The sequence below is a fragment of the Cavia porcellus genome, unplaced genomic scaffold (assembly GCF_034190915.1).
Source record: "Cavia porcellus strain 051 isolate PalLab524CR breed Dunkin Hartley unplaced genomic scaffold, mCavPor4.1 scaffold_19, whole genome shotgun sequence".
In the NCBI taxonomy this organism is placed as follows: domain Eukaryota; kingdom Metazoa; phylum Chordata; class Mammalia; order Rodentia; family Caviidae; genus Cavia; species Cavia porcellus.
The window spans coordinates 26,830,087-26,845,506 of record NW_026947502.1 but is presented as its reverse complement, the minus strand read 5'-3'; the positions used below and the strand labels follow the sequence as shown (position 1 = coordinate 26,845,506).

At 45.7% G+C, this 15,420-nt stretch overlaps 1 long non-coding RNA gene across 3 annotated transcripts in view; it reads right to left on the bottom strand.

Annotated features, from left to right (window-relative positions):
- Positions 1 to 539: 539 nt before the first annotated feature.
- LOC134471613 (uncharacterized) overlaps positions 540 to 15,420 on the bottom strand; it is a 36,753-nt gene continuing 21,872 nt past the window's right edge. For all 3 annotated transcript variants that reach the window (XR_010041100.1, XR_010041101.1, XR_010041102.1), the window contains 4 exons: positions 8,842 to 9,163; positions 6,092 to 6,197; positions 3,998 to 4,094; positions 540 to 1,069 (listed from right to left, as the gene is read on the bottom strand). This is a non-coding gene — a long non-coding RNA (uncharacterized LOC134471613). The remainder of the gene's footprint in view (positions 1,070 to 3,997; positions 4,095 to 6,091; positions 6,198 to 8,841; positions 9,164 to 15,420) is intronic.

Genomic DNA, 15,420 nt, shown 5'->3' with positions numbered 1-15,420 from the left:
ATACAGTGCATCTTAGAAATAGTTATCTTAAAAATAGTTGTTCAGGTTACAACATTTAGGCATAAAAAATGATCAAACAATGACAGCACAAACTGTTCATTGCTAATGTAGAGACATACAATTACTATTTTTATGTTAAGCTTATGTCTTTAACTCTGTTGAACTAATTTTTTATCTTTATTTTATTAGTACATGATTGTTGCATTTATCATGCAGAGTTGGTATGTGTACACAGCATATCTAATTTTTTTTATTGTGTTCCCGTCACGTTCCTGCTGTCTCCGAGTCCCCTGCCCTTTGGCAAAAGATCCATCTCTCTGTTTCCTGCTATCGACCTTCCCTTTTCCTCTTTATTTTATAGTTTAAGTTTCTTATATAAGAGAAACCATAGACTTATTTTAGAACTTAGAACCTTCTTTTTTTGTTTTTGTTTGTTTTTTTTGTACTGATCATCAAACTCAAAACCTTGCACTTGCCAGGAGGTCGCTGTGCCACAAAGCTATACCCCTGACCTGAATTTAGAATTTTCTATGCAGAAATAATCATGAACAGAGACCTTTTTATTCCTTTGGTGGAAAAGACAGAACATTCCATTGTTTATAAACATGTTCCCCAACTAACGGAGCTGCATCTTGGTAAACCCATCATAAGCTGAAAATATCACAAATTTAAAATGCGTCGAATCTGCCTGACCTAGGGCGCAGCCCAGCTGGCCACTCAGCAAGTGGCGCCCTGGTCATTTCTCCTGGATCGCACGTTGACAGGCAGCTGCGCTGGGTAGGGCTGCTCAGAGTCCAGAGAGGGTTATGTGGCCCAGAGAAGAAAAGATCAAAGTTCAAAATTCAAAGTACAATTCTGTAATGTGTTTTCTTTTCCTATCGTTGTAAAATAAAAAAACTCACAAGGCCAAGCCTCCTAAGTCAGGGAGTGTACGCACTGTGTTTTCCTGTTTGTCCGTGGCCAGTTCCTTCTAAGACTGCCATGAAAGCAGCTGAGCAGAGTCTGTCTGGGTTTCCGCTTTCAGTCCCTTTAGGTTTATACTGGAAGTGGAATTGCTGGACCATGGTAACTGTTTTTTTTTAAAAAAATTTTATTTAAAGAGAAAAAAGCAAAACAGAAAAAAAGGGTAGGAATAATACAGAATTTCAAAAAAAAGTAAGAAATGACTAGTTGATAAATTATATACTGTCATCTTAGAAATAGTCATTCAAGTTACAAAATGAAAGCATACAAAGTAGACATTCAAACAGTGTGAGTGCAAACAGTTATGTTCAATGATCCAACAAAAACTTAGCAATATGGTTATCAATCTTACACACTTAAACATACATGCAGTTACATCCTTTAGAGCACTTTCTTTTCCTCTCTTTTTTACAATAGCAATTACAGTTTTGGGTTTTATTACTTCTACAGTTATTACTTTTCACACTAGAAACACAATGTGGTATTTATAAATATGATTCTTATTTATTTCACTTATGAGGATAGTCTCAGGTTGCCTCCATTTACCTATGAAGATCTCAAGATCATGCTTTTTATAGCTGAGTAATATTCCATTGTATAAAATACCACATCTTTTTTATCCACTCAGCAGTTGATGGGCATTTTGGTTGTTTCCAAGATTTAGCTATTCCAAATTGTGCTGCTAATGGTAACTGTTTTTAATTTTTTGAAGAAACACTATACTGATTTTCAGAGAACATGGACTGTTTTACCTTCTTGATGAGTTCCAGTTTCTCCATATACTCACCAGTACTTGTTATTTTTGGAAAATCTTGTAAAATGTAGCCATCCTGGTACGTGTGAGGTGCTTCTAGGATTATTTTTTTTTTTTTTTTGAGACAGAGCCTCGCTATGCTGCCCAGGTTGACCTCAAATTCACAGCAATCCTCCAGCCTCAACCTCCCAAGTGCTGGGGTAACAGGCAGGCACCACCACACTCAGCTTGTTCTGGGATTTTTAATAAACCCCAGATTTTCATAAATGGCTTTGGCCATTCTTGTACATATACCTTAATGTGTAAGAATTTTTCTAGAAACCTAGACATTGGACTGCTGGGAGGTGAGAATGTGTGCTGTTATTGAGAGTAGATGATCGTTCTCTTGCTCTATAGCCTGACTCTTAACGAGCATCAGATTTTCAATTTTCGCTAGTTTGGTGTAAGAAGTGTACTTCGTTGTGGTTTTATTTTGCATTTGTATGACTAATTACTAGATTGAGCATTCTGTGGTCGTATTTATCTCCTCTTATATAAAGTATCTTTGTTGTTTACCCCTTTTCCTATTGAATTATTTGTCTTAGTTTTATGAATTCCTAAAAGTTTTCACCTATTTTGAATTGTAATCATTTATTACAAAATATCTTCTCCAAATTTTTGGCTTATCAGTTCATCTCTTGTGACTTTTTGCTGAGCAGGAATTACTTTTTGTCAAATGTACCAATCTTTTCCTGTGTAACTGTACTTTCTATAATTTACTTAAGACATTTATCTCTTGCCTGAGATCACAAAGATATTCTGTATTTTTTCTGAAAGCGTTAAGGTTTTTATTTCACATTAAGGACTTGTAGTATCTAAAATTGATTGCTTGTGTGTGTGCGCACTGAAGAATTATTTTTCCCATTTGGATGGGAATTGTTCCAGCCCTATTTATGAAATCATCAGTTCTTTCTCCACTGGTTTTCAGGGCATCCTTCCTCAGAAAACAGATTTTCATGTGGATGTGGATCCATCTGGGAGCCTTTTATTCTGTTCCATTCATCTATTTGTTAATTCCGGCACCAATTTCATACCATCTTACTTGTTATTGTTTAGAATAAAACTATTTTCTGCCAAGAATTTTGCTTTGGGAGTGGCTCTCTGCTCTTTCTTACAAATTGAAATTCAGCTTGTTGAATTATATGAAAAGCTCTACTGGTTTGATTTTCATATTGTGAGTATAATTTGCAAAGAATTATGGTCTTTCTGGTCTATAAACATAGAATGCATCTCCATGTATTTACATTTTTTTTCTTTTTGGGGGGGTTGTTTGTTTTAAGGCAATATTCAGGCTGGCCTTGAATCACTGTGTAGCTCAGGCTGGCCTCAAATGCATAGTGATATTCCTGCTTCAGCCTCCAGAGCACTGGGATACACCCAGTGTATTTAGGTTTTCTTTAGTCACTTAATGAAATTTTATAATTCCCCTTAAAGAGTGGTGACAACTTGCCTCAGCCCATTACATTTGTAATAGAATCTTTTCTTTTTTTTGTACTGGGGATTAAACTCAGGACCACGCTTGCAAGGCAGGCGCTTATGCTGCTGAGCTAAATCCACAGCCCTGTAATAGTGTTTTATGCCCATGCACCAGTTAGCTAAATTGTTCCTTTAGTTGCACTGTTTCTAGTGTGCTCCCTTCATATCATGTAACATAACATCTTCCTAAGGGTCACTGAGTGTTTGTAGGGAGGAGTGACTTCACTTTGGTCTGGTCTCCTCAGCTACTTACTTTTCCCCTATCAACGAGGCTCAGAGTTGTGCAACCCTGAATTGCATTCCTTGCCTTCCATCACCTTGGACCACATCCTCCACTCTGAGCCGGTGTAGAAATCTCTAAAGTGGAGATGAGCATGATTCCCTCAGGGGGTGGTGATTACATTCGATAATATCACAAGTGGCTCACATTTAGCCTGGCACTGGCTAGAGCTCATTGAAAAGGAGCTATTATTATTTCTCAACAACAACTTTTACTTTCCTTCTAATTTGTGTGTTTCTGGGACAGAACACCTGACAATTCAAAGGGGGAGAGATTTGCTGGGCTCACAGTTTCAGAGGCTTCAGTCAATGGTCAGTGGCTGCAAGAGAGGAGCATCATGGGGGCAGCTGTTATGGAGGAAAGCTGCTCTTTGTGTGGTGACCGGGGAGCAAGTGCAGGGGACTAGCACCAGTAAGAGAGGAGCCAGACAGTCCCCAAAGTCACGCCTCTGTGACCCACCAGACGCACCCTGAAGTGTGACTTACCAATCTCCTACGTGTCTCTCACGCAGATCAGGGTGACAGCCAAGATAACCATCACACTAGGCATTCATTTTTCTGACTGAAGTCAGAGTTTCAAAAGCTGAAAAAAGAAAATAAGGTTCTGGTTTCACTTTCTCTCCCTTTCATGCACTGTTCTTTTCCTGTCCCTTTGCCAGGCGGTCAGTGCTGGCTGGAGCACTTTTAGAACTTCAGCTGGCCAGCAGAGGGGACAGTGAATGTACCTCCAGGTTGTCTCCTCCCCATTTCCTCCGCCACTGTCTGAGCCAGGTCTGGTGTCAGTTCGGGTCTTCCTACCTCCCGCTTTGCTCCATCTTGCCGCCCGAATAAGACTTCCACAGCTGATGGTGCCTGCGCTGCGCAGAGCCTTCCTTGGCTATCAGCTGCCCTTGGGATGAAGTCTGCACTCCCTCTCTGATTTCTAGATCCTGCACAAACTCACCTCCATCCAGTTGCTATCATTGACCAGATGCTCACCTGTGTCTAATGCACACTGTCAGTGATTTCACAGTACAAAATTGTTAAATAGGAATCATTCTTGTATTTGACAGACAAAAACCGCAGGGCTCAGAGAGGTGAAGTGACCCATTGGAGATCATTCCCTCCTAACAAGGGAGTATAAATGAAGAATTTGAACGCAAGTCTCCAGCTCCCAGGCTGGCTTTCTCTCCCCTTACACTTCCCTCTCCAGCAAGACACAAACTTCAGTGTGATCCAGATTAACATAGAAATGGCGCCAATGAAGGTTCACAAACTGATTAGAGCTCCCCTTTGAGACAGTCTTGCTATGAATTCAGGTTGGTCTTGAACTCACTTTGTAGCCCAGGCTGCCCTTGAACTCATGGGAATCCTCCTGCCTTAGCCTCCTGAGTGTTGGGATTACAGTAATTAGAATTTATTCATACTGTTTCTCCAGAGGTGAGTTAGAGGGTCTGAAAATGGGAGGGAAAAGGTGAGGATCAAAAGAGCAGCCTGAGATGAGAAAGTGTGTTTGCTGAGATCTGGGCGTTGGTTGGGCTGACCTGGGGGTGGAGGAGGGTGAGGTGGCTAATGGGAGGGGCAGGGCGGAGAGAGCGGTGAGGTCAGAGCTGAGATGACATAGCAGGGAGATGGAGGAAGTGATTATGACCAGGAAATAAGTGCGCTGAAATCACCCTCCAAGGGCCATCAGAATATTCCTGGCATCAATGGACAGTTAAAAAATAGTAATATTACATTTGAAAATTCTTCGTGCCACTCAGTCATTTCAATTACCCCAAGGGGTAGTCATCCCTATGTCTGTTTCACAGAAAGGACTGAAGCTCAGAGATCAAAAAGCATTTGTTCTAGAATTCCCAGCCAAGAAGTGACAAACCTAGCATGTGTTTGGGTGGCCCAGCATTTACCCCTCCTTGTCCCCACCGCTAGGTGCCTTCGGCAGTCATCTCGGTTTCTCTCGGGGTGGCTGGATTCTTTGGGAGTCACCTAAAGATCATAAATATTCCACTTGATATAAAATATTCCCCCTGCTCTGCACCCACTGATCCTGTACAGGCCATGCCTAAATATTCCCAAGTTCATTTCCAAGGCTGCTTTGAGATATGAGGGAACCAGCAGAGCCAGTTCCAACTGGGCTGTCCATTCAGTGGTAAGAAGCTGGGGCAGGGCCTGGCAGCACTCAGGCACCACCTTTTGCTAATTTTCTCTGGGCTGTGTGACATCAGAGCAATACGGTTTTTTAAAACACTTTTAAATTTTAAAAAAAGTTTTTTTTGAGACAGTGTCTTGCTATGTAGTTCAGGCTAGCCTTGAACTCGCCACGATGTTCCTGCCTCAGCCTCCCAAGTGCTGAGATTACAGGTGTGGGGCCACACACCCTGCATAGTTTTTTAAATATATATTTGAAATTAGTGTATGTACAGCTACAGAAGGAAGTTTTCAGAAAAGTAGAATGGTACGCTTGAGGCCCCCAGGGCTTCCCCAGAGGGACCGTTGTGTTAGTCAGCCTCGACTTCCCCAGAGGGAACCGCTGTGTTAGTCAGCTGTCTGGTACTCTAAGGAATACCTGAGTGGATCAGCTTATGAAGAGAAAGGGCTTACTTTGTCTCACAGTTCCAGCTGATGACCATCTGGCTTCACTGCTTTCTGGCCTGTCCAACATACCAGGGTACAACACGGCAGACCAAAGCTGATCAGCTCAGGGTGTCTGGGAAGAGAAGGAAGACACACTGGGGTCCTTCTGTCCCTTTTGAGGCTCACCTCCGACAAACAGAAGGCTTTCGTGAGATCTGGCCTTCAAAAGTTTCTACCACTTCCCAATAGCACTTGAGCTAGGGATCCAACCTCTCACACAGCCCTTTGGGGGACACTTAGTCAAACCACAGCATCACTGTGGAGTGCTTATAGCTCCTACCTATGAGGATGAGCAGGATCCCAGGGAAGATGGGGATTGCAGCACCCCACTTTGAACCCCAGCCCCGATTTTCTTGCCAAATGCTCAGGTTCATAGTCATGATCATTTCTAGTGGGGAGGTCCAGGAGAAACAAGAAGAAAGTGAGCCAGTGTGTTGGGACAGCTGGAAGGCAAGTTTCCCAGGTAGGATGTGGAGGCCAGGAATGCGGGGACACAGTGAAGGGAAGTTTGGGGAAGTACAGGGTGTGCTTAAATGAAGATTTCAGAAGAGGTGCTATGCCCTGTGTCATGTAAAGTCCTCCTCTGACCCTACGGGAAATGCACATATAATCCATGTTCTTAGACTTCTGTTTCTGCCAAATGGTGAGCCAGATACACATAGTCATTTGTGTGTGTGTGTGTATGTGTGTGTCCATGTATTAGGGTCTTCTCATTAAGCTTTATCCCAGCCTTTAAAATTTTTTTTTTTTAATTTTGAGACAGGGTTATACTAAGGCACTGAATTGCCTAAGGTGCAGGCTTTGTTCTAGGCTCCAACTTGTCATCCATCTGCCCCAGCTGTCACAGAGAGCTGGAACCACAGGATCAGACACCATACCCATCTACACATCCTGTCTCCCTCTCTCTCCCTCTCCCTCTCCCTCTCCCCCTCCCTCTCCCTCTCTCTCTCTCTCTCTCTCTCTCTCTCTATATATATATATATATATATATATATATATATAATGAATACTTTTATAAAATCCACATATTTGGCAGGAGTTTACAGCTGGGGTTTTTGGGGAGATGGTCAGGCTGTGCAGAGAGGAGGCAGAGAAAGGGCCAGTTCCAAATGGGTTTAGATGCCACCACCTGCCTACCTGCCTTCTTCTCTCCTTCCTTCCTCGTTTCCTTCTTTCCCTCCCTCCCTTTTCTCTTCCTTTCCTTCCTTCCTCTTTCTCCTTCTCCTTCTTTCTGCCTGCCTGCCTAACTATGTATCTAATTCACAGTGACAGACCAGGATGGACCAGGTCATACTGCAGCCTAATTTTCAAATTCACAGCTACTAGTATCTCTTGGACAGCTACATCAGCCCATGATGTTCTGTGATAACCCAGAAATTTGTCTTCTCTTCTCTCTTTTTTTCCCTTTCCTTTCCTCTCCTCTCCTCTCCTCTCCTCTCCTCTCCTCTCCTCTCCTCTTCTCTTTGGCCAAGATCACAGACCTCTTTCTGACAGTCTTATTTTGCAGTTCAGGCTGGCCCTGACGTACAGCGATCCTCCTGCCTCAGTCTCCACACTGCTGGACTTACAGGTGTGGGTCACTACGTCCAGCTCCTGTCTGCATTTTTAAGTGTCCACTAGCCTCAGAACCTAGAACAAAGCCTGCACCTGAGGTCTGGCTCACTAAGTATTTGTTGGAGTAAAATAAATCTAGAAGTTGATTTCTGAGGTCATGTTTCTTCTTTACTTGTTACAGATAGAAAAGTAGTTTTAACTGTCAAATTTTCTATCTTTGGCTTTTTTTGTTGTATAATGAACAATTTGCTGCCATTACCATGCGCCCAAGCTTCTATTGTGTTTCTCAATATTTAGAGCAGTTTAAGTTAGAATTTCTCTAGCTCCACCAAATAACATGTGAAAGGAAGACATTATTGATGAGCTTCAAATGGTTCCTGTCCTGGGGTTCACCACTCACTCTCCTCACTTAGCATAATAAATACCAGGAAGCTTCTCGTGCTCACCAGGTCTGATGTGACTTGGACCCCGCCTACCCCCTCCTCCCCAGCCACACTCCAGCCACATAGGCTTCCATGTCCCCTTCTACCCCCCAGCCGGTCTGCTTGGAATATTTCCTCCATATTCTCGGGCTGCCAAAGCAGAACACCACACCCTGAGGAGCTGCAGGGGCAAAAATGCACTGTCACAGAGCTGGAGACTGAAAATCCCAGACCAAGGTGCTGGCCTTTTGAGTTCTCCTAAGATTTCTCTCCTTGGCTTGCAGATGACCATTTTCCCACTGGGTCCCTGTGCGGTGCCATCTCTGTGCATATGCATCGTTGGTCTTGCGCCGGGTCCTGCTCTCCTCTTTTTTAAAAATGTGATATTATTTAATTAATGACTAAGCTCCCCTTCTCATAAAGACAGAAGGCAGAATAGAGTAGGACTCATCTAAATGACCCATTCTCAATGTAGTGAGCTTTTTAAAGTCCCTGTTTTTCCAAGTACAGTGACATCCTAAAGTCTTGGGAATTACAGCTTCACTAGATGAAGTTGGGGTGGGGGCACAATTCAGCCCCTCATGCAGTCCCTGACTCTTTCAAAGCCGGGTTTCGCATAAGTCTGAGCTCAGGTGTCCCCTCTTCTGAGAGGGCTTCCCTGATTGCCTCCCTTCCTCTTCCACCCTGCTGGCTTTCTCCTTTGTACACAATCTACGATCTACTGTCAACATGTTTACTTACTTGCCTATTGTTTATTGTCTGCCTCTTCCCAGCAGGGTGCTGGCAGGATTTAACAAGCAGCCTTTAGGCGCAGGATGATGGTGGTGGTGTGGACACTATACAGTCTTTGCCACTTTCGCTTGTGTCAGTCCAACCTCCAGGGCAGACTTCAGTCGACCCACATAGGTCAAAGGGCTTGTGGTCGTGCTAAAAACCTAATAGCCTCTTTCTGTGATAGGTGTAGTCTGGCTCCAACCCTCTCAGCCCAGAATGGAGATTCCGTCCATGGCAGAAGCTTGGTCATCCTTCTACAGAGTGATGTCTTCAACATCTAGGAGAGTTCCTAGGACAAAAGCACAGCTTAATAATTATTTGTGGAATGAATTAAAGCCTTTCCTCCAACTCTGAAGACCTTTCATGAGTTTGCCTTTCTCCTTTCTTTGCTGGTTCTTGTAAGGTCGTAGGTCTGGTCACACTGCTCTGTCAAGACAAACCTAACCCTAGATGGCTTCTCCCTGCCACTCAAACTCAGCCAGAGGCGCTTACATGTGCACCCCGCAAAGTAACAGGGCCTCTGGGCACCTCGGGCTCTGGGACTGCCCTCTCTTACCCTTATTGACTGCCACTGCTCCTTCCTCTACTTCCCTGGGGGTCTGCACCAAGGAAGGGCCTGGTGCATAGCAGGGTTCACATGATAAGCCACAGTCACAGGCAGGCAGAGAGGGCGTTGGGAGGAAGGGGAGACTCACCTACAATAAAATCTATTCAAAGGCTGCTCTGGCCCAGAAAGAATGAAAGAAATTCTCTGTTCATCAAAGAATGGAGAAACTGATGAGCAATTAAATGCCTGAGTCCAGAGTAATGATGATTAAGGAATGCTGGGAAGAGAAGTTGCTCCAAACCTCTGACGGTAGTTTAGTAGTTTTGCGAGCTCTGTCCCTGCTCGGGTGGGCGGGGCCTGGCTGTTATCAAAAGATGCAGGCCCCTCATTCCTGACCGGTTAGGTCACCAAATGCTGAAAGTTAGGCAAGGTGTCACCCTTGCAGCCCCTCCTTGATTCACTGTCTTTTGAGACATACTAAGCCAAAGGGTGAGAGGGAAAGAGATTCCTAAAGGAGGACACTGCAGTCTGTAGAATGGGTTAGCAATAGTATGTGTCTCCTACAAGGATTGGGAGATTGAATGAGATAGTACTGGCTCAGTGCTAGGCAAAGTGGACCCTCCGTGTGTCTCCTTCCACCAGCTCAATGCCCGTAAGCGAGAAGGCTGTGTCTGTCCTCGCTATTTCCAAGGCTAAGAAACCACGTCTGGCCTAGGGGCGACACTCGATCCATATCTGCTGGAGGCAGGAGCAAACCTATTATGTAACCACTTTCTGGTAACAGACCAGGAAGCCAGCCCCAACAAACAACGTGAGCGCCGGTTCCCGCGCTCACTGCTGCAATCGGTCCCTTTCCCCACCCGCTGCCCTGCGCAGGTCCCACAGGCAATGACCACACAGAGCCTGTGACCGATGACTGGATGACTCGGTGCCTACTTCTCTAAACCCGCTAGACCCAGGGCCTGCGGAATCCCCAGGGCTGGCTCGCGGCGATGAGCTGTGGATTTGGGGCCCAGCACAGCCCACTTTCCCATTAGCTGAGCGCTGGTCAGCTGGCCGGCTGTACTGTCAGGTTCTCTTTGGGGAAGGGAACAGAACGTGCTGACCCAGGCTAGAGGACACACACAGGCCCCTGTGAAACAGGAAGTGAGTGTTGCCCTGCCCCACACCAGTGCCTCCCTTTTTGTGAGGCTCAGCTGTCTCCTTGACCTCAGGAGCCAGACCATCACCATCAGCCTTGGGAGCTGGCAAGTGAGCTCATGGGCAATTGAGCAGTAATAAAGCCCTAATGAAGTGCTCAATAGCCAGGTGTGCTGACAGACACCTGTGCTGTCAGCACCCAGGAGGTTGAAGCAGGAGGACGGTGAGTTCAAGGCCAGCCTGGCTTTGACCATACAGTGAGACCCTGCCTCAAAAAAAGTGCATCATAACTTAATTGAGCATTTACTCCGTGTCTGGGCCAGGTCTAAATTAAAAGATTTTATTTTACTTCTTTTAAGGAGGCACCCAAATGTTCCTCAAACACTGTGCTTTGACGGAGTGGAGGCTTTGCATGGGATATTTCTCATCTAAAAATGCCCCTCCTTGGATGCCCAGCATCCGTAATCTCCTCCTAGAAGTCTTTCGGCTTGCTGACCATGGAACCACCGCCAGCAGGGGCGCCTGTGCATCTCCTACTCCAAACTATGGTGACCCTAAAGCCTCAGGCTGTGTTTTGTTTACCTCTTGATCTCCACAGTCTATGTCTTCTCCCAGCACCCAGTAGGGCCACTGTAAGGCTGGTTTTTTCCTTTCAGTTTCTGGGTTCAGTGTCCTTCACCTCCATTACGGGTGTGCCTTTCACCCTTTTTCTTTATACCACGTTGTTTGTCTTTAGTCTAAGAACAGAGCTTGTTGCAGTGCAGGCATCGATACATGTGAGTGGGGCACACGTGAGTCAACCCCTCGGCTAAGGGACTAACCAGGAGGCATTCAACTCTCACGCCAGCGAGAACTCAGCGGAAGCTAGGGTGCTGGCAGGAGGAGGAAGAGACTGAGAGAGGCTGCTGGAAGTAACATTTTCTAAACAACTGTATGGGCCAGGCGTGTTGCATTTACCCCTCAATGTAATCATATAAAGTGGACATGATGATCCCCATTTTGTAGATGAAAATACAAAGAGATGAGGAGATTTAGCCAAGATCACACAATAAGCAAGTATCAGAGCTGGGATCTGAGTCCCATCCTCCAGGTCCACCATGTAGATGGTGAATTCCTGGAGTGTGATAGGGGGAGAAGTGGAGAGTGACCAGAGGACACCAGTGCAGAAGGACTGGGTCAGACCCAGCCCTGGGAGTGCGCGGTCCCTGCCTTACAGATGTTCTAGTCATGGTTTCCCAGGGCATATGCTTGCTGGCCTGTGGATCCACCCCAGGTGATTCCAACACAGTCACTTTCCCTTGAGACTGCTCTGCTGGCCACAGGACCTGTGTTCTTTGTCTCTCATATCGATTCTATCCTAAGCAGTTCCCTTTCACTCCTCAGGCCAGTGTTTGGGTAACCTTAACTCTGCAGGATTGCGCAACCCCACGCGGAGTCCAGGAACCCACAACTTCTCAATAATGCTGTACTGGGTGAAATTTCCCAGTAGCCACCTCCTCCGCCTGACTAACACTTCTGGAGCTTGCTTGGCAAGGCAGTGTCCTATTTTTAAGGAGCCTAGTCATTTGGTTTAGATTTTTTAAAAAATTTGTTTTATTTTAATGATCCTCTGAATCATTCATTTTTTCTACTTTTGAACTGATTCACTCTTTGCCACTTCCTTCTATAGAAATCCAGCCCATCTTTTAAGGCTCAGCCTCAATAACCACCTTCTCCTGGAAAACTATCCACATCCATACCACCCTCGCACGGGAAGAAGTAATCCCTCCTGCCCTGCATTCTGTCCCGTTCAGCTAGTATTTATTAGACTTCACCATCATTATCCTAATGATAATATTCTATGCCAGTTACTTGAGTCATCTCTTACAATCCTCACAATGACTAGGAAGAAAGTAATTATTATTTCCATTTCACAGACAATGAAACTGAGCTTTAGGGAGTTTAAGTCTGTTGGTCAAGGTCATACAAAGTGAGTGATGAATTTGAGATGCTAAACTTGCCTGCTGGCCTCCAAAATAAGCACTGTATATTCAAAGGTTGCTATTTGCATGAGGGTCCATGCCACTTCCCTTGGGTTTTAGCTGGAATTACAGCTTTAGTATTTGTCAGCCTCTATAGACTGCAAGCTCCGTGAAGTATTTTGTTTCCTGTCACATTATATACACTAAGGATCTGGAATCAAATAGCTGATGTTCCGTAGATATTGACCAGTGGCTGGAGGACTTCCTGTTTCTTCCATAGTGTCAGCAGCTTAAGGCTTCGGAAGATTTTGTGTTTCTTACAATGCCAAGTGCTCCACGGCACTCTCCACTGACACACATTGAATGAAGTAAGAGGCAGCCATGAGCTGAGAGGATTCCAGTGGGTGTATTTGCTAGCTGAAAATCTTCTACTGGAAATTTTAAAAAGTCGTTTCTATAGGTCAGGACTGGTGTCAGACAAGAGAGGTCTTCATAAGTTTTTTCAGGGCTGACAAACAAACCCTTCAGATGAAGGGCTGGATTGGGTGTATCCAACACACATTTAATGGGTATCTCCTCTGGGCTGGGCCCTGTACTGAGAGGCCAGTACTAGCGATGGCTTCATGAGTATCTCACCAAATAGAAGCCCTCTGCCCACCCTCCCTCTCATTCCTTGTGGGAGGCAGGCTCCCTGCTGCCCAAAGGCAGGCAAGTATGGGTATGGTACTTTGGGAAAGCAGGGAACAGAGAGGACAGTGGCTTTGTCTGATCAAAAGGACAGATGTCACTAAGCCAGCAGCCTCAGAGAAGGAAATGCAAGCAGGAGAGGGAGGCCTGGACCAGGCTGGTTCGCCCTCTAGGGACATCGATGGGACAGTCCTTTGGACCCGAAGTGGTGAGAGAAGAACCAGATGAGGGGAAGGATGATAAAGACAAGAAGCCAGCTGAGGGGACCGGAGGTGCAGCGCACCTGGGCCCCTTCTCATTACTTTAATGTTCCGCCTCCGCCTCTCTTTTGTCTGCATCAGTAGTGAGGCCTTACTTCCTTTTCCTTGGTCCTTTCCTGATAAACCTGTGCCTCATCTTTTACCTATAACTTCCCGAGGAGACAGTCTCAGAGGGTCCTCTACTACCAGCAACTTTGTGGCTTTTTTTGTGTGTTTGTTTGAGGCCCAAGATGCAAGCTTTGGCTTTTGAGAGCATTCTACAGGGAAACAGGAGGGGCCAGTGGTTAAACCTGGCTTTGGGAGCCAGGCTGCCTGGGAGACAGGGTTACCAACACCCTGGCTCCAGGTAATGTTTCCAGAGCCTCAGTCCACAACAAGCACTTCCTCCCCTGTTCCCACTCAAAGAATAAGGAAAAGCACCCCCTTTGTCAGATGGGGGGATTGAGACCCAGAGGTGATAAATCAAGGCCACAGGACTAGAACATGCAAGTGGCACACAAGGGACCACACATTTGGGTAGGACCCACTGCCTGATCAAACTCAGGAGGTGCTTGGCAGAGTTCCACGGGCAAGGGTGAGACTCAGCAGAGGTGAGTCTGCCACCGCGGTGGTAGTGGTGATAATGCCCACAGCACACACTTGGCATTCACCAGGACCAGCATCACGGCCCAGGTGTCACCTTTCTTGTCCTATCCCCTTTTCTCAGCTTAATGATTAAGGTGGGCGCCCTGCAGCAAAGCAGGCTGGGCCTGAGACTCAGCTGTGCCACTTACTGCCTGTGTGACCCTCAGGCAGGTGACTATACCTCTCTGGGCCTCTGTTTTTTCCTCTTCAAAATGAATCCCTTAATAGTACTTAATTAACAGATCCCTAGCACACAGTAAAGGATAGATGGATTCTCCTCAATTTAAAGTGGATTACAGTGCAATAAAGTCATCAGAATTTGAAATTCAAACTGTTAAGTGAAGAATGCACATGATACACTTATCCTACTGGACATCACAGCTTGCCCTACTATACTTTCCTTTATTTATTTATGTATATAATTTTTGTCTTTTTGAACAGAGTCTCACTATGCAGTTCAGGCTGCCCATGAGATCACTTTGTAACCCAGGCTGGTCTTGAATTTACAACGATCCTCCTGCCTCAGCCTCCCTAGTGCTGGGATTGCAGGCGTGAGCCACTGCACCTGGCTTATTGTACTTTAAATGTACTCAGAACACTTAGATTAGCTTACGACTTGGCAGAAACATCAAATACAAAAGCCTGCATAAGTATTGCCTGCCTCGTGGGATCGCCGGCCTATGGCACTGACAGGATGGCCGCTTGAGCCCACTTTCACATCACTGCTGTGTGCGCATCCTCACAACTCGGACAAATAGTGCTAACCCATTTCTGAAAAGCTAATACCAACTTCCTCTTTCCCTGCATCTTGAGAGGTGAGTATATAAAAGAGAAAAACCATTCAAGGGAACAGTTCATTTTTCAGAGCTGCTAGCAAAAGGGAAGGGACTTTTCCAATAAAGACATCAGAGTTGATTGCTGCGGTCTCCATTTACACACAGGGCTCCGAAGGGTAGCTGCTGAACTCATACCAATCAACGAGCAGTACAGGAAGGGTTTGAACTCACACTGGTCTGGCACCACAGTTCATGTCCTTAATCCCAATGCCATATGTTCAGTCCCGGTGATCATGGAAAGATCTAAAGCCTAGCCCTGTGCTGAAAATGAAAATATGAGTCACCAGCCCTCCCTGGGGAGTGAGAGGAGCTCAGCTTTGGGGCAGGATGTTCCGCCAGATGCTGAGGAGCAGCTGCCAGGACCACTGAGTCTCTTTCATGCTGAGGAAAGGGAGGAGGGGAGAGCGAGGAGGCCCGGGGTCGCCAGCCAGTGGAGCGCAGCCTGGAACGGCCACTGCTGGCTGAGTGACGTCAGGCTCACACTTCTGTCC